This window comes from Sylvia atricapilla, chromosome 2 (assembly GCF_009819655.1).
Source record: "Sylvia atricapilla isolate bSylAtr1 chromosome 2, bSylAtr1.pri, whole genome shotgun sequence".
Classification (NCBI taxonomy): domain Eukaryota; kingdom Metazoa; phylum Chordata; class Aves; order Passeriformes; family Sylviidae; genus Sylvia; species Sylvia atricapilla.
Window position 1 is genome coordinate 52,033,749 of NC_089141.1, and position 21,015 is coordinate 52,054,763.

The 21,015-nt window shown below is 41.5% G+C and overlaps 1 protein-coding gene across 1 annotated transcript in view; it reads right to left on the reverse strand.

The window, feature by feature from the left end:
• Positions 1–4,287: 4,287 nt before the first annotated feature.
• Positions 4,288–21,015, reverse strand: part of TRIM13 (tripartite motif containing 13) — a 212,133-nt gene continuing 195,405 nt past the window's right edge. Inside the window, exon 3 of the mRNA XM_066313248.1 lies at positions 4,288–4,299. The gene's annotated coding sequence lies outside the window, so the exon portion shown is untranslated. The remainder of the gene's footprint in view (positions 4,300–21,015) is intronic.

Here is a 21,015-nt window from a genome sequence, read left to right on the forward strand (position 1 = left end):
AGGAAGGATGCATCCTGGAGTGTGTTTGGTCAAACCAAGGCTGACCTTGGCCACAGGCTCAGTGAACAGGTGTCCTGCAAGGACAGGGTGGTATCTGAAGTCACATTCCTAAACCATCACATTTTTCCCAGTCCTTGGTTACAGTCGGTTGTTCTTTTCCATCTCTGCCAAGCCCTAAGACACTGGAGTCTTCATTCTTCCTTTCCAGTCCTTCCAAGTTTCACTGACTCCCTTACTATAAAATTAACACTGTTCACAAGCTCTTCTTTCATAGAAAGTACATTATTCATACTTTCCAATAGGCTCTTGTCACAACTACAAGCTGTCATCTTACACATGTCCACTAATTTTTGAATGTCCCTGTCCTTTCTTGTCAGAAACACATCTTCTTTTGAATTAAAACAAGAAAAATCTTTGCTCACTCCTACATTTTCTTCCAACTCTGGCTGAAGATTTCCCTATACCAGAGGAGTAGCTGTTCCCTCTCTTTCCAACATCCTTATGTAACACAGCCATGGTGCCCTGTACACTGGAGAGACTGCCAAAGTGTCTCCATCAAATGTGTGACCTTCCAGTCAATCCCAAAGTTCACACAAATATACTTGTACACAACAAGTATTCTGTGCTGAAACACCATCCCAAAACTGCCATGCTGCCAAAGTGTCTTCTTGGAAGGCAGGTTGTAAGCAGATGCCCCACCCTTTCACCTTTGCCCAGAGGTCATACTTGAGCACTCCCCCCCACCACTACTGCACTGTCACCTCTTGGCTTTGTTGCCACATGACTCATTATTTCTAGGATTTTGCACAGGTAAATGAAATGATCTTCAGGAGCAGCTGACAAAAGCCATCACCTCAGCGAGCCAAGTGTGGTAAAGAGTCCAACTTGGCCTTTTTTCCACTGGTAATGTCCTCGCCATCTCATTTGTTGAAATATTTTCAGAAGTAGCCTATTCCATGCTTTTGTCAGCATAAGGAAGGTCTCCTACGTTTCATTATGGATTGCTAAAATTGAGGTTAGCTATGCCATAAGTACTTTTCCAAATACAGTCACTCTTTTGAAGGCCAAATTGTTCAATAATGGCCTACATCTGTCGAACAGGGGCACTACCACTGACCAAGTGATAAATTTAATCCATGAGAAAGCTCAGAGCACATAAACTATATTGTTCCCCATCCGACTAAACTAGAGAGTAGTTAACTCGCTGTGAAGCCGTTATTTTATAACATCTGAAAAAATGTTCATAATAACGATTCTGTGGAGGCCGTTTTAGAAGTGGGTATAATATTGGAATGCCTGTGGTAGTGACCCCCTGGGAAGAGCCCCTTGTAAACCATTCATAAACAACAAGGAGAGGGGGAGCTCTGTGTGTGGTCTTGACTTGATCTTGCAACTTTGAGAGCTGAACAGCTCAAGGTGGATCCATTTCATAATCACTTTATTTGTTTTGAAATCTCTCAGCATCCTTCAGATGACCTTCATAGGAGTGTGAGGCAAGAACTTTAATTATTATTGTACATAAATCTAATGCTTATCACAGAGAGGCCCTCAATCTCTATTGGAACCTCTATGTATTACTGCAATAAAAACACAGCAATACTCCCACTAATTACAAAATGAGTATTTAATCTCTCTGTCAGTAAGTCTGATGCTGCCAGCATGGCTTACAGAACTTCCCTGGTAACTGGCAGACAATAAATTCTACAAATGCTACGTGACAGACATCTATTTTGAATATCCGTCTCAGCTCCTTGACTTCCCATGAGTTTCTCAAAATAACTTGGTAAACAACCTGCTAAGAGGGATAGTGGGAGCACCGCTAAAATTGGTTCCTACTTGTCCACACAAGCCCTGGGATTCCAGGACTTTGGCAGTCCGAGTTTTTGTGGTCATGCCGGGCATATGAAGTAACTTATATTGCAGTTTCTTGGCTAATCTGAATTAATGGTGGCATTCAGACCACCCTGCCTTGTAATTCCTAAAAGGTCACCTCAAAGGCCACTGGTGCAGACACAGGAAGAGACAGTGTTCTTATTTTATACAGCTGTGTTGCAGAAAGTCCCAGCAGTGGAAGTAAATGACAGATAACTGTTGATCCAATATTTTTTAAGAGTTTGGTTGTAGAAGCAGGAGCCCAACCTTGCAAAGTTTGATATCCCCGTTATATCAGAAAAGAGAGTGTTTTGAATAGGTTTTTGTACCAGTGAAAAAGCCTGCCTGCCATTTCATGGAGCAAATAAGAAGGTGTTGTCTTTGCCAGAAGGAGGTAAAATCTCATTTCAAACTTGTTTAACAAAATGTTATCAACTGGATATGTAGAGGGGAAGAAAACACGGAGTTTACTTGAAGGAGTAGTATGTGGGCCTTGCCACAGCAGGATGGGATGTCATAATTTCTGCTAAAAGTACAAATAAAATCCCTTCAGAGAGATATAAAACTTCATAAAGATCTGAATGAAAATAGAAAGAAGAATTATTTACTCAATGGACAGTAAATGCAATCTAATCCTTCTCTGCTTGTCTTTTTAGTGCCTGATCAATACAGTCAACACACAAATAAAACTGTTAAAATTATGGCAATTGTTTCTTTTGCAGCAAAGTCTGACATCATCTAATGGGAGGTTAATTAATAGTTAACTTGGATAGCACAATTACCTAGTGAAACCACATTATTAAACCTCTGGCTGTAACCAGCTTGTAACTTGAGAAGAATTTGCTCATATCTGGCTCTGGCCCATGTTGGAGACTGGGGACTTTAGTGGCTGCTGACTCCTGGCAGTGCAGCCACATGGTGTACATCCAGCGTGGAATTCTCCTGGTTGAGATCTAAACATCAGTTACATATACAGAGGATTGACTCAAAGGAACAGCAAACCAATCTACAGCTCTGCAGGAGAGGATGATCAGGTGAAATGGGAACTCTGTTTTCACAGTTGGGGCTTTTCTAATTACTGGTGTGATGCCTCAGAGGTGTGATTTGGATGATACACCCTGAGCCCAAGCCCACTGTACCTGGACTTCTCAGTGATGCTACAACTGTAACTTGCCCTGAAGTGCAAAGACTGAGGCACAGGGCTCTTGCTGGGTGAGCTGACACAGCCATATGTTCATCCCACGGGGTTTGTGACCCACATCTCACTACTTCAAGTTTCAGCTGATGTTTGCACAACCTCTGACAGAGAAGGGGATGCCTTGCTTCTTAGAACTAGCTAAAAGGTTACTCCTCATAATTTCAACACCTAAAGTCCACTTCTAAGACCCAGAGAGTTAGTGGACCTACGAAAAAGCATGAATACTCTCTGATTGTGTCCATATTGCGAAGATAACCACTGCCTGGAAGAAGTCCTGTGTCCTGGGAAGAGGGATCATCCTTACTGTTAAGCTGTGGAGTGACCCAATTACAGCACAGTTTGGGCCAGCACCGGTTAGAGTGTCCCCCTGCAGCTTCCAGGCACTGTTTGGAAGCCAGAGGGTGTCAAGGAGTGGGTGGTCCACAGGCAGCCACCCTGCTCTGAGTGCTGAGCTCCTCTGCCTGCCCATGCACTGTGTGTTTGGCCTCCTGAGGGTCAGACCCAAGCACATTTCATGGATTAACACAGACAGAGCTTCAACTGCCAGAAGAAAAAGCTGGCTTAAAGCTGTCAGAAGATATGAGAAAAGAGCAAACATGTTTAGTACTTGATGATTAAAAAAAAATAAAAAAGTTAAATAAAACACTTTCCAAAGCTAAAGAGTAGACTTCACTGAGAACAGAAAATTGTCTTTATTGAAATGCTACTAAATTATTTTTCTGTACAGATACGTAAAAGTAATTTTATCTTGATTTCAAAAGGATTTTTTTTTGGTTGGTTTGTTGGTTGATTGATTTTTGTTTTCAGAAGCAAGTATGGTTTTGCTTTCACATTCTCCATTTCTCTCTGCTCTGCCTTTCCCCATTGAAATAAAAAACAGGGAACTGGACTGAAGGGAAGGGGAGACCTTTGGGATTCTGCTGTAATTTGTTATTCTCCAGAAGATGGTAGGGAGGAATAAAGCACTTCTCCTGCCAAAGAATAAACAGCCACACAATCTAGCTGCTCAAAAGAAGATGGAAAATAAGAATGAGAATTTCTGGAAAAGAATTCTAATAGGCATAGGACATGGGCAGAGGGAGGTAAGGCATTGGAAGCAGGGTTGCATGTAATGGTTGACTGGAGATGAAATCCACCTGGAGCTGACCAGCTGCTTTGAGTGTTTGCTCAAGCTGTACCAACATGACTTGAACAATGAGTCTTCTGCTAGTGCAGGTCCAACATCCATTCTATAGCTCAGTCTGCATGCTCTGGACGTCTCCACCTTTAACAAAAAAATAATCATCAAGATGAAAAGAAAGGTTTAATTTGGCATATGGGACCTTCAAATGGGAAGCATGGAGACAGAGCCTTCTTTCTATAGCAAGGAGTTTTGTTTCATTTCCTTGGGTAAAAGACATGTGCACTGTATAGCAAAAAAAAAAATAGGAAATAATGTGATGTTGGTCAATAAAGCAAAGAGGAAAATCCTGACAGCCAAGAAAGGGAGGATAAATAGTACATGATACTAATCAAATCAATTAAGATCCATTGAATCAATGAAGTCACATGCTTGAGATTTATTTCATTTGCTAACTAAATCCTGGCACGATCAGGAGTGACCAAGTTTGTATACAGACAATTTTCTAGGGAAATCAGAAGTACTAAACACAGTCTCAGGCCAGTTCCTCTCTATTTGCATTTCATATGGGAGAAGATGCAACATAATATGTCACTTGCATAATTTGGTTCACTGGTAGAATTCTAGATCCCGTTTGTTCTGATCATTAACTAATTTCATTTGGTATTGCACTAATTTGACAAATTGAAGGGTAATTCACTTCAGAAAAAGAAAGAAATTTTTAAATGTAAAGATAACTGTTAAGTTCCCCAGGGCTTTGCAAAGCATAAAATTGAGTCCATTTCTCCCATTTGTAATTTGCAAATTCATCTCTGTATTTAGCCCAGCAGCATTGCTATGCAAACACTTACACAGGGGCACTAAAAGCCATAGGCCTGAACAAAAAGCCCTGGAGACAGTGCCCTGAAGCTGAGACATTGTTCAGCATTTTGCCATTTGTGGCTGGTTGTGCTCACATGGTGCACTGTTCCAGTTATTCAACTGGAATCACCAACTGAGACTGAAACCCTGGTTGCTATGTGGCCTGCATGCTGAGAGAATAGAGGATTTCATACCACACTGCATTTTGTAAACATTAATTTGTTGCATACAAAAAAAAAGCATTATTTTTCTTCATGTAGGTTTTAGAGTGTCAAAGAGCCAGAGCTAATTAAGGTTCAATGACAGATTTGATAATTTCAAGTTTGATTGTTTTTGTTTCTTTTTCTGTTGTACTTTAAAGAAGAAAAGCGATGGCCATTAGTTCCTAATTTGTAAACACTTTATTTGATGGTCGAGACTGGAAAGTATGTTAGTGTTGTTTGTCCTGTCAAAGGCTTTGGAATTGTTTGAAGTCTATTGAGTTACATCTGCTGCTATTTATCAGGGGTGGAGGAGTTACCCTGTTTCTAGCACAGTTTATAAAAGGAAGAAAAATTTTAAACTCTGCAGTAAGAATTTAATTAGGGGGCTTTTCCCTCCTAACAAAAATTATTTAAGCCTTTCTTTGAACTTCCAAAAAAAAATATGTATCTTCTAACCCAGAAACCCAAAGTGTTCTTTAGTCTTGCGTCTTGCTTGTGGCTGCAAATTCTTGCAGATGTTCAAGTTCAGAAGTGGACTAGCAGCAGGAAAGCTAAGCTTGGAGGCCACATTTCTGTCCTTTGCACGTTCTTGCACCATGTAGGCGCCCAAATGTCCTCTCAAGAACACCCACTGGGGCAGTGAGCTGCTTCCTATATCTGCTGCTCACAGGACAGCACCCAAACCCAACACACAGATCTGTTCTGTGGCAGTTTTAAGCACAGAGCTGGAAAACCACAGTCTGCCCATCACCCCACAGACGCCAGCAATCCACAATTATTAACTTGGTTTTACTCTCACAACACCTTAGAGAGGAAGGAAAATTTCATACCTGTTGTACTGGAAACTGAGCCAAGGATTGAAACCAGGTTTTCTGAATACCATCTTAATACTTTGCCCTGTCTGCTGTTTGTCAGCTTTGACGGCACACCTGCTGCTGTGCCAAAGCCAGGACTAAAGGGAAATTTTCTCCTCCCATCTTCCTTCCCTGCAGAACAGACACAAAAAGGGGGAACCCACCATCTGTGCTTGTGAGCTCTTCACAGGCCTGCCAGCACTGGAATTTTAGTGTGCAGTTAAATAAGATGGAGTCTTCTCAGGGAAAAAAAAAAAAAAAAAAAGAAAAAAAAAAAAAAAAGTGTTGGAAGTTACTCCATTCTTAAAGGATAACCAAGAAAGAGGCAGAGAAGACAGAGCACAAAGCAGGCACTGAAGAGACCACTGAGACTGGTACCAGCAGCAGAGCTGAAAGAGTTATAGGATGTATAAGGAGGAGAGCTTTTCTTCCAGTATTTAAAGAAAGCACGCCCTCAGAATAAAAATGACAATTTAACAGTCAGAGCCATAGGCAGGGGATATATACTAAGCAATCATGTGGGAACATCACACAAAGAGACTCAGGGATAAAGAAAACAGCAGTAGATGGTCATCACAAACCTTAATCTCTTTCCAAGTGGGAAAAACTTGGCTATAAAGGAAGGAGAGTGTCAGCTTAGGGAGGTGAGACACAAATTATGAAGTCATGTCTCTTCAGTGTCGCTGCCTCAGCTTCCTAAGATTATGGGGGAAAATTCTTCTGTGATATTCAGACTTTATTGAGAAACATAGAGCTGTGCTTTCATCACATCATTGTGAAACACCTCTTCTAAAATGTACAACAGTGCAGATAAATTTTAAAATTATCTGCAGCAAAATTCATGCAGATCACATATTTGTTGTCTTTGAAACCAGTAGGGATCCAGCCTCCTGATCAAACCTAGAAGTCAATATTTATAGCAATAACAGTACAAGTCAAATTCATTTTATTCTAGCAAAAAGCAAGTCCTGGGGGGGAAAAATAATTAAAGAAATCATGGGAAAAAATATGCTGTAGTAGTATTTTGTGGGAGCCATAATACAGGTCTTCTGTGACTCTTTCCTCTTCTGCACTCTGAATTCCCTTATTATTCTGCATTTCACATACACCAGAGAATTTGCTCTTGCAGATAGGAAAAGGAAATCCCCTGTGGTCCATTATACAGGAGGAAATTCTCCCTACTATTTTCATCTTTGATAGAACTAATTCAGAATACAATGAAAAATTATTTTTAAAAATTTGGTTTTACTAACCTGAATTACAGCAGTATTATTTTTTATCTGAAATCATGTCAGTCCTCATCAATGCACTTTGGCATTCTAACAGAATAATAAATAGGAAGTTCACATAGAAAACTGGTGTTTTCAAAAGAATGGATTCACTGAAACACCAGCATTATGGGAGTGGCCCTTGTGAAGTGCCAACAAACACTGGTAAGTATTTTTCTTTTAGCATTACTGTCAGATGAAGATATGTGAGAGGAATCCAGCCCACCACCTCTAAAAAACAACCTGAGCTGTCCTTAAAAACATTTTGTATTAGTTGTTATACCAATGGGCAATTTAGTTGTTACAGTATGAGAAGTGATTACAATTCAATTTCCTTTTAACATTGTTTTTGCCTCTTTTAGTTCAATTTATAATCATTGCAGCAGTAATGCTGGTCAGCACTCACACTGGTAATAGTTTAAAAAATATTCCCCTGTTTTCCAGATTCTCAGCCTTTCCTTGGTCTTTCCTTGGCCTTCATGCAATTGGTGGCATAAAAATCTCTAAAAACCTATTGCAAGAGCTACTACAAGCCATTCATCTTCCACGCCACATGAGAAATATCTGTAGGACACAGGAGGTAGGTGGGATGTGTCACAAAAATGAAGTTCAACTTCCAACAAGCTTTAGGAAGCCTTTAGGAAATTACAGACTCCAGGAAAAGCAATGGGTGGCATGAAGCCTTGCTTACCTCATTTCCTCACCTAGCCCCTGCATTACTTTGGGTAAAACCATAGTATCCACCAGCCACACTTGAAAACTCCTACATTAAACTCTTAACAGACTCAGAATTTTAAAGAGATTCCTCTTGAAGAGCTGCTGGGCACAGCCCAAACAGCCCAGGAAACCAAGTCAAAAATACATTTATTTCTTGCTGAAATTAGCATCCCTGATACGTTTTTAGGAACCATCAGAAAATACTGCTTTCTGAACGGCATTCCTTGAAAACAGTGCTTTATTTTTAGAGGGTTTTCAAATCTTAAATGTGCTCAAATATACCCAAACAGCTTGCAAAAATCAAGACAGAACATCACAGCAGTTTATTAGAGAAGGTGATGAGTGTTAGATAACAAGTGATCCATTAAATATTTTGGTCTTCAGTGTAATGAATACTTCAAAACAGTCACATGAAAGTTAACAGTCACCATAGAAAGTGGCATATGCTTACACAGGAGGAACAACAGGAAATACATTTAACACACTTTATTAGTAAAATCAAAAAGACATTGAAATTCCAGCATGTTAGCATACTCACAAACTGAGTGACTTTGCAAGAATCAAATGTCTTATTAAAAACTCAGCTCTTGCAGAAACAGCTCCTTCTTTAACCATTTGTGTTCTTTTTAGTTTTAAAAACCTTCTCATCCATGTAGTCTATATAACAACCTTGAAATCCCTTTTTCTCTTGAGCAATCCCAGATTTGCTTCATTTCTGCATCATAGTGTCATCTTAGCCACAGGCCTGCCAAGTGTTCCCTTTGTAAGGATCTCATAACTAATGGACTAACCAGAAGACTTGCAACTCCAGCATCTCATCCACTTCATTAGTGTACAAAATAATAAACTTGTGTGTTAAAGAATTAATGCACTCACCTTCACAAAGAGCCATGGACCTTCCTCTCAAAATTTATCATTAGAGCTTTGGCTCCAGAATCAGTCCTGTTATTCCAGATATACCTATGTCTGTTAAAGAAATTAAGAAATATTTTTTGACAGGCATCTCAGAATCATGTTCCTGGGTTAATAATTCAGCATTAAGTGTTGTGATGCAACACACACTGTCACATAATCGTCAAAGGTCATGGTCCCACGGTGATTTAGAGCCTTTAAGTGAGACAGGATATCACTTTTAGGAAACTTGCCGATATGCTTTGTTTCAGTTTTATGTAGAAACTCTCCAATCTGTGATGGCTGTGACAACTTATTTTGTACCAGTGGATGTAAGCTTTTCTCTCTCACCCATCCCTTCTGGAGATTGAGGATTCTTGTGATGTACATAAGGATAGCAATCATTAGCTCCACATTAGGATAACAACCACAACTAAATCTCCTCCTTCAAACTTCACTTGTATTTATCAAGTGCCTTCATAGGCTTTGGCTCAACAGCTTTGAGGACTGGACAGGATTTCCTCTGGCCATGCTGAGAGAAGTTTGCTCTCCCTGCTTCCCCTGGCGCAGTGCACCAATACCCATCAACCTTAAGCTGTACAATCACAGCAGACAAGAAGCTTCCCATTCTCTTCCAACAGCACTGAGTTTTGACAAGAGGACTATTCCTTCTCATCCTGGAAAGTGATTAAAATGTGTCAGTGATGAACAGGAGATTGAGCATAATCTCTGTGAAATCTATGAAAAGTGTCATGGCTCTGGAATCCAAGTGCATTTCTTTGAAGAGTTTGGTTACTGCCATCTCAGTCACTGATCACTAATTAACAGGGCAAATGTGACAATTGGCTCCTACTGCACTTGTTTGAAGACAACACCTCTTGGAAAGGATCAGTTACATTTATTACCAAGGGACAGTTGGATCAGGTACATTGGGTCTGGCTGAAATGGAGTGCATTTTCCCATGGTATCCTCACAGGGCTGTGCTTTCTATTTGTAACTGAAAAGGTGTTGATAACACACCAGTGTTTTGGCTTCTGCTGAGCAGTGCTGGCACAGCATCAGCGCTGTCTCTCCAACATTCTGCCTCCCATCAGTAGGCTGGGAGTGGCAAGATCTTGGGAACAGACACAGCCAGGACAGCTGACCCCAAACCACCAGAGATATTCTATATCATGTGACATTGGCTCGGCAATAAAAACTAAAAGAGAGGAGGAGAAGGAGGCAGGGCATTCATTATTACAGTGCTCTGTCTTACAGGGCAATCAGGGCACATGGTGAAGACCTACTTCCCAGGAAGTGGTTGGGCATCGCCTGCTTATTGGAAGCAGAGAATAAATCTCCTGTATTCCTTTGCTTCTGCATACAACCTTTGCTTTGGCTTTTATTAAACTGCCTTTATCTTAACCAATAAATTTTTTTCCATCTTACTTTCTTCCTTCTCCTCCTTCCTGCTAAGGGCAGAGTATGATAGAGCGACTTGGTGGTGTCCAGCCAAAGTCAGCCCACCGCATCAGGAAATCTGGTTTGCTTTGTGAGAGGTATGAGACTGTAGGCTGAGGAAGTTAGAGGCTGTTATACATCTCTCTTGGTTTAAACTAAAAGCTGAGTTTTTAGCCGTGTTTCTACAGTCTCATGTCACAGCATCATTCCTTTGAATCCATCATAGAAAATAAGGAAATATTGCCTCATACTGGATCTTTGTTGTAGGTGATAACACGGGATGAGGTAACATCACAGAATGGCACAGGCAATGGCACCTCTGCAAAGAAGCACTTCATTTGTGGGATTATGTAACAATAATTTAGGTCCTACTTGACTTTCTCTTTTCTCTATTTTTATTATGTCCTTATCCTCATAATTTCTTGCACTTCTAGTTTTCCTCCTACATTAATAAAACTGTGCTTTCAGTTTACTCATGACTTGTCAATTTTTCTAGGACCTAATGGACAAACATGACCAACCCAACACTTCCCCAAATATCTATGGCACTGTTCTAACATTTGAGGATTCAAATTCCCCAGAGAAATCATGGGTTCTGTGGGTACCTCCTTTTAGGTAGTTGTAGGGAGCAATATGGTCCTCCTGAGCCTTTTTTTCTCTCTAGGCTAAATAACCCCAGTTCCTTCAGTAGCTCCTCATCAGGCTTGTGCTCCGGACCCTTCCCCAACACCATTGCCCTTCTCAAGACATGCTCCAGCACCCCTATGTCCTTTTTTAGTGAGGGAGCCAAAACTGAACACGGTGCTCAAGGTGTGGCCTCACCAGTGCCATGTACAGCAGCCAATGCCTGCCTTGGTCACTCACGCATATAAGTACACAGAGCAGTTTTTCAAAGAAATACAAGGCCAGGTTCATAAAAAGCTGCCTTAATGCTCTTTCCGTCTCTGCAGTTATTTTACAGAAAAATGTATAAGGCTGAGGTATGGAAAAGATATTACAGAGTCCAGTAAAATTTTGGACAAGACATCCATTACATCTGAAATATATGTACTTCTATTCTGTTCTTTGTCATTTCACTGCTATCCATAGCGATGTGCTAAGCACAAGTTCAATGTTCATTGACATTCAACAATGAAAAACCATTAATCAAACCTTATAAAGAAATAGGGAAAATCTAGAAGACATTAAAAAGACAAGTTTGACTTCTCCAAATTTATTTTCTTCCTCTATATAAATCAGAGTTCCATTTACACTAATTGTTGTGGGCTGAATGTAAAAGGTATGGCTAAGCAGCCATTGAATGTTTGAGCTTATTTCAAATATTTGGACATATTTGGTAAGATTTTCAGACCCTGCTCATTCTCTGTCTCTTCTGCTCTGTGGGAAGGCTGTTTCTTAACAGCTTGACAGCCCTCTTCAGATTTCCCCTGCATTGAGTTGAAGTGGGTACAGGACACAGCTGGGGCTCTAAGCCAGCCTTACACTTTCAGGACTTCAGTTAATCATTTTCCTTCCCTTTCCTCTTATCCAGATGGCTCATAAATGACAGAGAAGTGATATTTAATATCTTATCTGCATTCTTTATAAGTAGTAGATTGGGAGTTCCTGGTGTCATTCCCAACAGAAGAAAGGAATCCACATAGTAAATCCTTTTCCATCACTAGGACTATATTTTTAAGTTGAAGAACATTGTGTTATCCACATCATCTCTAAGATATCTTTCATCAATATTTCTTCAGTTTTGCCCTCAGCTCAAGCTGACTTAATGCAGAAGTTAAGAAAGTTTCTTCTAGCCAGTGATATGTCTGCTAGGGGAAGACATGAAGGATTTTAATTTCCAATGCTATTAGAGCAACTTCTGAGGGGTGCTAGATGAGGTAACTAGGAAAGAAACAACAGGATTATCTTCACCCAGACAAAAACTATTGCCTAATCACAGGAAGGTCTAAATCCATCCCTGATGGACAGGCAGAAGGGAAGAGCATCTGATCCTCACGTCACAGAGGGTAGCCAGCTCAGTGGCTTCTTCCACAGAAACAAAAGATTATTTCACTGTGGCAATGTGTATCTTGCAATAAATGAATACACCAAAACAGAGGCAGCTTGGGTAGGGAAGGTTCCTGTGCCATATGAGACCATTTATTCATCCCTTCAGCTGGTGCCTTTTTTTGTTGCTGCCTTTCTTTCTGCGTCATCTCAGCCAGGGAATGGGTGTGGGTGAGGAGGATGGAAAGCCCCATGGATGTGCCATTGTCCAAAGGAAGTGAGAAGAAAGCAAAAAGGAAAACAGCTGAGCCTGGTGGACCTCTCCATCATCATTACATTTTGACTCAGAGGTCATCCACCCAAATGAACAAAGCCCAAAAAAATATATCTGAGGACCCCATTCCTGCAACTGCAAGTTCACTCCATGAACTTGTGCAATTTATTAAAATACTCTGTATCCAACACACTCTGTTTTTTAAAATGAAGCTAGGAGGTGCTGTCCTTTAGAAAGAATTTTCAAAACCTCATATGGAAAGTACTTAGCTGTATGTCTTATATTTCCCAGTGTAGCTGTCCTGCTCAATTTATTTCTTCCTGGAGAAAGTGGGCTCTACAAAACAAGATAATACATTTTTTGGCTGTGTTCCTCTAACACAGGGATACAGTCTCTAGCTCCACTGAACATTGTAGCAGACATGCAGAAGACATTGTTTGCAAAGTATTTTTGTCTTAGGCAAGCGAAGGAAATTAATTGTTATTCATACAGTCCTTTAGTCAACAGTGAGCTCATGCACAGTATTGAAACCACACCCCTTCATAATATACATATATCATACTTTATCTGTATTTTATCTATCTGCACTTCAGCAGCCCACTCTAAAGCCCTTCAAGAGTCACAGATTTTGACTGCCTTTGGATTAGAACATAGATATCTTAGCTATTATTGCTTAGTCACTCAACTGCATGAATTTCCATTATTATCTGAAAACAAGAGCTTCACTTGGAAATGGGAAAAAAATTCATACCTTATTCTCTAGCTCTGTTCTCCAGATCCATGCACATCTGCCCACAAAGAGCAGGTTACACATCTCACAGCGAATATACAGTGCCCACCTGAAGTTTTTGGCTTCTAGCAAAATATTGTTAAGAGACAACATAAAATGTAGTCAAGAAGAACTCTCTGCAGCTCACAGTGAACTCCACTGGTCTTACAAAATCCAGAGACCACTTTACTTGTACTTGACCACTCACATCTCGTACCTGACTGGCAATTCGAGTCTAGATCCGGCAGCTGAAAAATGGTAGATAATGATGGGCTGTTCCATATTGCCACAGAAGCATCCCAAGAGGGAAAAGGCAGAGAACAGAATGGGAGGGGGGGTTACAAAACCCATCCCTGGATCTCATAATGTAATGTGTTCTGGCTATCACAATCTTGATACAGAACTCTGCTATACCACAATGTCCACAGCACTGAATTCTCCTAAGCCTTCAGTCCCATCAACACGTGATGAAAGCAACAAATTTCCCTTGAAATCAATACACATAAATAGCTGCTTGTGGTTAACCATGCTGCCACAGTTTCTTGTACCTCAATGAGGAATTGCTTTTTCTGTAAGCATAGGAAAATACCAGGTGAAATTTTAAAACCTCGTGCCACAGTGAGATATGAGAGGTCTTTTCCAAAGAAACCAAACTTTTTCAGAGCTCATCAGCATTTCTGCAACCTGACACTGTCCAAGGGCACCAACTTGAAAAGCAGACTCCTCTTGGTAAAGTGGGATGCGTAGGGAGTGTTCAAAAAAGTAAGACTGCAGTCCAAGAATTAGGCACTAATTTAGGCTCTGCAATATTAATTAAATCCTTTTGTGACACAGGCAGTCACAGACACTGGAATTTGTCTAAGAAACCTCTCTTAAAGATGGTGCTAAAGTTTCTAGACTACTTTTGTTTGTGGAGGCTCCAGGTCCATGTAGTATTCCATGAGGATAGCTCCAATACTTTATTTAATGTGGATGCTGTGGCAGAACAGCTATTGCAAAGATGAATTATTTTTTTGTTCTTTTGGAGAGTGTTTGTGTTTCTTTTGAATGTGCCTTTGAATACTTGAGGTTCCTATGTCAATGCCAAACTTCAGCATACCCAGTACCAAAAGATTTACATAGACCTGGTACATAGTGGGAAAAGAAGGTGGACCTTTAAAGGCAATGGATTTTTGCCCTACTAGTAAAGGCAGAACAAACCACAGCCTGCTGTATGGAGCTGGTCTTTTGCATGCTGGCTTTGGGATTTTTTAGTGAATAAAATGGAATTTCTTTACATAAGACAAAAGCAGAGGGCATGATCTGGTAGCCACACAGTAAACGCAAAAGCAAATCACAGAGGAAACCCTATTCAAAACTGTTGGGCACATTACAAGGGCTGTGCCCTTTGCTTCCTTGCATCTCATCAATCTCTGAAGAAGCAGGCAGAGAAGGAAAACTGGGTGTGATATGCTCTTTCAGACAGAAGAGAAGAACTATCAGGATATGGAAGTGGAAAGTGACTGACCCACCATCCCAGCCCTCCAGCAGCTCCAACAGCTGATTACCTTCTTTGTGATGAAACAGCCACTGTGTGCACGGGAAGAACACCATGGCCCAGAAATGCCTGGCATACAGACCTGTGCATCACCCTTGCAGAACCACCCTGGCCCCATTCCCTAACCTCTCCTCAGCTCCCAGCACCAAAAAGATTGCATCATCACAGTTTGGTGCAAATCACACCTTCAATATTTTGGCCTGCTACTGAGGGATGTGTTACCATTAGTTTTCAGATACCAGGCATTGTGGGAGTAGTTATCAAGAAGCTGGCACAGTGGGAAAGCTGCCATTTTCCCTGGAGTTTAATGCAAGAAAGGATTTTCTGCTTTCACCTTTAACTTTTCTGCTTTTCTTTGCTTCACTGCAAAACCACGTGAATGCCAGACACAATAACCACAGTTTAAGCAGTACTTGCCAATCCAATTTCTCCTTCCAATTTTTCACTTGCCTTAAATTCTAGAGATTTTATCTAACCCTGATACAGGTTTAAACCATGGAGAGCAGTTCGGAGAGACACTTTGTTATTTGTTTTTCTTACTTCACCTCCCTCTGAAAGGGGAGGAAAGGGCATAGGAAAAGGATGGAACACTGTACAACTTTAACTATAGCTAAGGCAGATGCAGTCCGTCTCATATAGCTTATACACATGTAATTGGTAACAGTGCTTGGACCTTGGACTAAAACTACAAATTTCCTCTTATTTAGCCAGTCCTTTGCCCCCCCACACACACCCGCCCAAAAGGCCCTAATCTAAATCAGATCTGGGTATTCAGGAAACATACAGGCCACTACAATGAGCAAAGCATTTGCGAGTCATCCAGAAACTCAATTTCCTTCCTAAAGGAGTAGCACAACAGGGTTTATTTTGTAAGGAGAAAAAAATTCCTTTTTGGTTGCCTATACTAAGTTTTCTGTCTCTTTGGCTGAGCCCCTCTGAAGTGTCCAGGAGCTGAGGACAACCGGCTCATTTTTTAATGATTTTTTTATCACTACCTTGTTCACTTCCAAATGTGGAAAAAAATCTAGCATCACACTGCTAACACCAAATAAAAACTTTAGTCATTTCCACCCTCTCAACAATAAAGAGAGAAAAGTGATGATAGTAGAATTTTATTGGCTTTATTTAAACAGGCTTCTTCTCCCCCAACAATACTGTGCTGCTACTATAAAACTTTTCTGACACATTACTTTAAACATTAGCGCATGGACATGCCAGCTCTGCACTTCAGGAGCTACAGCTCAATGCCAAGAGCTATTAGTCACATTAAGAAGTCTCCTCACAATACGACAGACAGAGACAACAGTGTCTGAGTCGTCCTGCCTTTGGTGCCACCCTGTGCCCTGTCACCCCCCTGGCTGTGGCCAGCTTGTACAGGGCAGCTCAGAGAGGTTTTCTGCCAGCAGTTGGGAGCGTGAGAGGTTTTGGGGAGCAGGAACTTTCTTTCCCCTGGCCTCAAGGTAGATGCTGCTGCAGAGCTCCACAGGGATTGCTGCAGCCAGCTGAGGACAAGTGCTGAGAGAAGAGAAGAACAATGAAGCTAAGCAAACAAATGTCTCGTTTAGGTCTGGGGAACTTCTAGTCTAAATACATCACTATCCTCCTTCGGTATACATGTGTGTGCTGCTCCTAAGGACAAATGGGGCCTTTCTTTTCCAGCCCTTTGACTTCAGCAAGGATTGCACAGCTGGGATGATGACTTGTCTCCTCTTATTAAAACCACTTCTTACAAGTGTCGGCTGTGTCTCTGTGTTCCACTGAGTCACTTCTTCAGAGGAAAGAGAAAAACAGAAAATATTTTAAGACCTGATCTATCATCTTCATGCACTTTTATCTATATTTAACTGGGTATGGGGTGAGAAAAATATATCCAATGTTATTAAAAATTGTGATTTATTAAGTAACTATTCTGGGTGTTTATCATCTACATTTTTCCCCATGTATGGGTAAAAGCAGGAGAATCTGAAATGGCCAGAGCACTCCTAAGCAAAGACAAAGCAGAATATTCCAGAAAAGACAGAGAAGGAGGCAGCATCCAGAGGGAATCAAACAAACCACATATATGACTGAAGAGAAATCTTAATCATACCTATAAAAATAGTGATATCAGTGGGTTGATTTTTGTTTGTTTCTTTTACTTTTGCATTTAAAACAAGCACATTCTCCTGCTGATCTAAGGCAGTACCAGTGTGTAACACACACATGCTGAAATACAAGATGGAAAATGTGTGCACACACTGCATAAGAGAAGCTACAACCTGCAAAAGTGAATGTTGCATCCATATATCAATTGAAATGACCGACAATTCAGGGAGTAATTGTTTTGAAACAATCTCACATGAATTCACCTTCACAAGATTAGAGGCTGATGTCACCAGGAGGGTGAAGTCATCAGCAATGACTTAAGCTAATGGGATAATGCCAGAAAAACTCGATCAGTCTGTTGAGAACAGCTTAACTCCTTCCAAGCAACAAGGAATGCTGAGAACTATTTACCTCTTTTGTTTGCAGCATTTCCTGAGTAGGTTTTAGCACAGGAAAGCTCACGGTTGACTAATGGGGACAGGGAATGAAATCTCCTTCCTACAGTGTAGCTGGTGATCGCTGTTTGGAAATTTTAAAGCCATATGTCTGAATTCAAGTCAAACTTCAAGACAGAGAAAACTGGCAGTAAGCTGTGGGGATATATTTGTGATGTACAATCGATTCCAGCAACACTAACTCATGGGAGTAGTCCCTGCTCGTTTTAGGTCACCGACACAGCAGGATTCGGCAAGGGGACGTGGGCTCAGCTTTACACTCATTAGAGAAAAGGATTTAGAACAGAGACATGGCCTGTGGTGACCATGGCAAGCTTTTCCCAGGCATCACAAGCAAACCGAGCTGCCCATAGCTGCACGCGGCGTGGCTGACACCAGGTCATACCAGCCAGCAGTGCCAGCTCAACACGTGTTGGGTGTCTTCCTGAGGTAATAGCAGAGCACATGACTGAGAGTCAGTGGCATTAAAAACGATTGGAGTCATCGCGGAAAGTACAGATATTTTTGTTAGGCTGTGTAATGCGTGCCTGTGTGGGAGTGGTGTGAGCTTGTTCTATTTCCAGCCTGTGAATACCGAGGTGTGACAAGCCCGCTCCACTGCTCCTTCTGCAAATGGTGCCGGCAGTGCCACTCCCTGGCGACTGCAAGGAGCTCGGGCACAGCACAAACCATCTGAAAGGGTGCTGAAACCTGGAGGTGGGCCTGACCCTGGGTGCTGCAAAGCTCACTGGCTCCTTGCACTTGGATTCAGTGCCCCAAGCAGAGCATACAGGAGGGGTTTGCTGGTGTGGTCAAGTGGCCTTTGCCAAGCTGGTGTGAAGGCTGCCTTCACTCCTGATGTGGATATTCTCAATGCACGCAGTCGATGTGGCACAGGCAGCTCATTAACAGCATTTAAGAGAGCCCGCAAGTCCCACCTTGGCAAGCTACAGCTCCACACACAGCTGCAGAACCCAGGTGGGCTCCAACTCTAATGAAGCAAACTCTGCTCTGCTCTTCTCTGATTCCCTGGAAATAAGACTAGAGCTTGGCCCTCTGTCTATCTGAGATGTTTTTCATGTTTTAAAGCCAAATGTTTTCTTTAACCCTGTATTACTCTGCAGGACTCTTATACCTCTTTTACTTTATAAAGCTTGAAAGAGAAAAGCATTCTTTTACAAAACAAGTCTACACTTTGAGTTGAAATGCTGAAGGTTAAATGTTGAAAAGTCCTCTAACAATACATGCTGATTGAATTATAAATATGGAGATGCACAAGTCCAGCCAATATGACATATTAATCCTAAAAGAACTTAAGTTATGATATTTCCAGAATGGTTCAGCTGGTAGCCTGTAGGCCAGATGTTGTTAAGTAGGTTAGCCCATCATCTTTTTCCACAAAAGGGTTAAAGGGCGGCTAGCTGGACAACAGGCAGAGGCAAATGCCCCCTGTGCCTGCCCAGCTCTCAGATCTGCCACCGACACAGATACGTGGGACTCCAGCCTGCTCCTGAAGACAGGCAGAGAAGACAGGCCCGCCAGTCCCTCTGGCCAGGTCACTTTAGCTTGGAAGGAGAAGGAGATCCCAGAAATAATTTGCAGCCCTTTTTGCTGGCACTTAAAAGATCTATGCTTTTGCTTCAAATGGCCTCATGTTTAACAGCATGTTTTCCCAAGCAGCAAGTATTTGTTCAAGAAAAAAATCTACAACTGCAGACAAAAAGGACTCTACAGGATTTTAGGGCCAGGTTATTGTTTTTTCACACGACCCACACTGCACCAGACAGAGAAATACTGAGTGGTTCAGCAGCATACAGCAGACAAATATAATATCCTTCCTCTTTTCCTTTTCCACTTCACTCTCCATCCTGGCAGATCAGTTTCAAAGCAATCTCTCCACCCTGAAAATGGTTGACTATGTATGAACTGGCCATAGTCATTTGCGCAGTAGTAGAAGACATCTTCCACACACATAATTCATGCCTGTTTTAAAGAAATTAAGAATCCATGGACTGGGGTGTAGCTCAGTTTTTGCACTTTCTATTTTGGCCTTACATTGTCTACATTTGCTTCTTACCCAGGCAAAGAATATGTTTTCCTGGTGGCACTGATGGGAAGACAAATTACTTAGTGTCCGAGAGGCAAATTTTGAGCTGCATAACATGCTTACAGTGAAACAGATCAGGGCAGAGCTAAGAGTACTGCTGAGGTTTCCAAGGAGCAGGAACTACTATGCCTTCATCCCAAACCCATCCTGACTCCTGATCCAAAGGAAACGGTTCCTGAACTGACACAGTTGGATGCTTCATCTACCAATCTCTTCTTAGGACCCCACTTGATTAGGGCAAAGCAGCTAGCACACACTGTACTCGCACAGACTGGGTCAAGGGAGTGTGATTGCCAGTTCCTCAGGAGACACTCTGAGCTTTCCCTTCTGATAGAGAACTCTGTTGGGACAATCTACCTCCTGGGGTGAAGGGAAGAGAGGAGGTAATTCTACCTCTCTCATTTACCCTGCTGTGCCTTATGTAGTGAACCATACTGGAAGCTTATAAAAAATATCAAGACCTTATATTCTGTAAACCAAGCCCCAAAAAGGGAAATTTCTACAATCTTAATTACAATTTGCTGCAGGAGGTCCAATTCCAGCCAGTTTTCCAAAGCTTGTGGCAGCTGACTTATTATTCTAGCACGCTTGATGGAAATACAAAATTGCAAATCCTTCTTTGTAAGATGACTTCTCGGGCTCTGGCGCTCACTGGCTGTCAGTGGATTATATATTGGATTTTTCTGTCAGCATGTAATAAAAAGGAAGTTTTAAAAAAAATTAAAGCAATACATGAAAATAATTCCATTCATATTAGGTATTTTAAAGACAGTTTTGGGCTGCCCATGTATGGATAACTGAATGAAAACTACGAAGTCTTCAGCCCCTCACAGAGCTATGCAAGAGCTGGCCATTAATTTCATTTTTATGCTACCAGGGAGAACTGGGGATTTCCTGCTACCAGCAGTGCTTACACTCTGTAAAGGATCGGCTCTAGATCTTGGCCACCTTAAATACACAGAGTTAGGGTAACTGGCAGGAGGAGCTTACACTGTGTTTTCTCCCACTGCATCCATCAGAAGGCTTTCCCCATTTTGACTGGATGAGATTAGCCAGAGAAGCACCAGGAAATTACTGTGGGGATGTCTTCGCCTTCCTCTTTCTTCTTCCCCACTACCTCAAGCTTCATGTAGCAGAGCAGAGCCATAAAAGTCTGTCCTAAATGCTTTGGCAGTGTCTTTCTCAGAGCTTTCTACCCACCACATCAGGCTATCTAACCTACCAATAGATGACACTATCACCTCTTTACCAAACAAAACCCCCATAAGCAAATCCAGCTATTCTGGTCTCTGATGGATCCAACAGGATGCAGTGCACATCGCTGCACATTATGCAGCACATAACATTTTTTTGACTACTGCAATCATCTCATTCCCAGTCCCCACATCATACAGGAAAC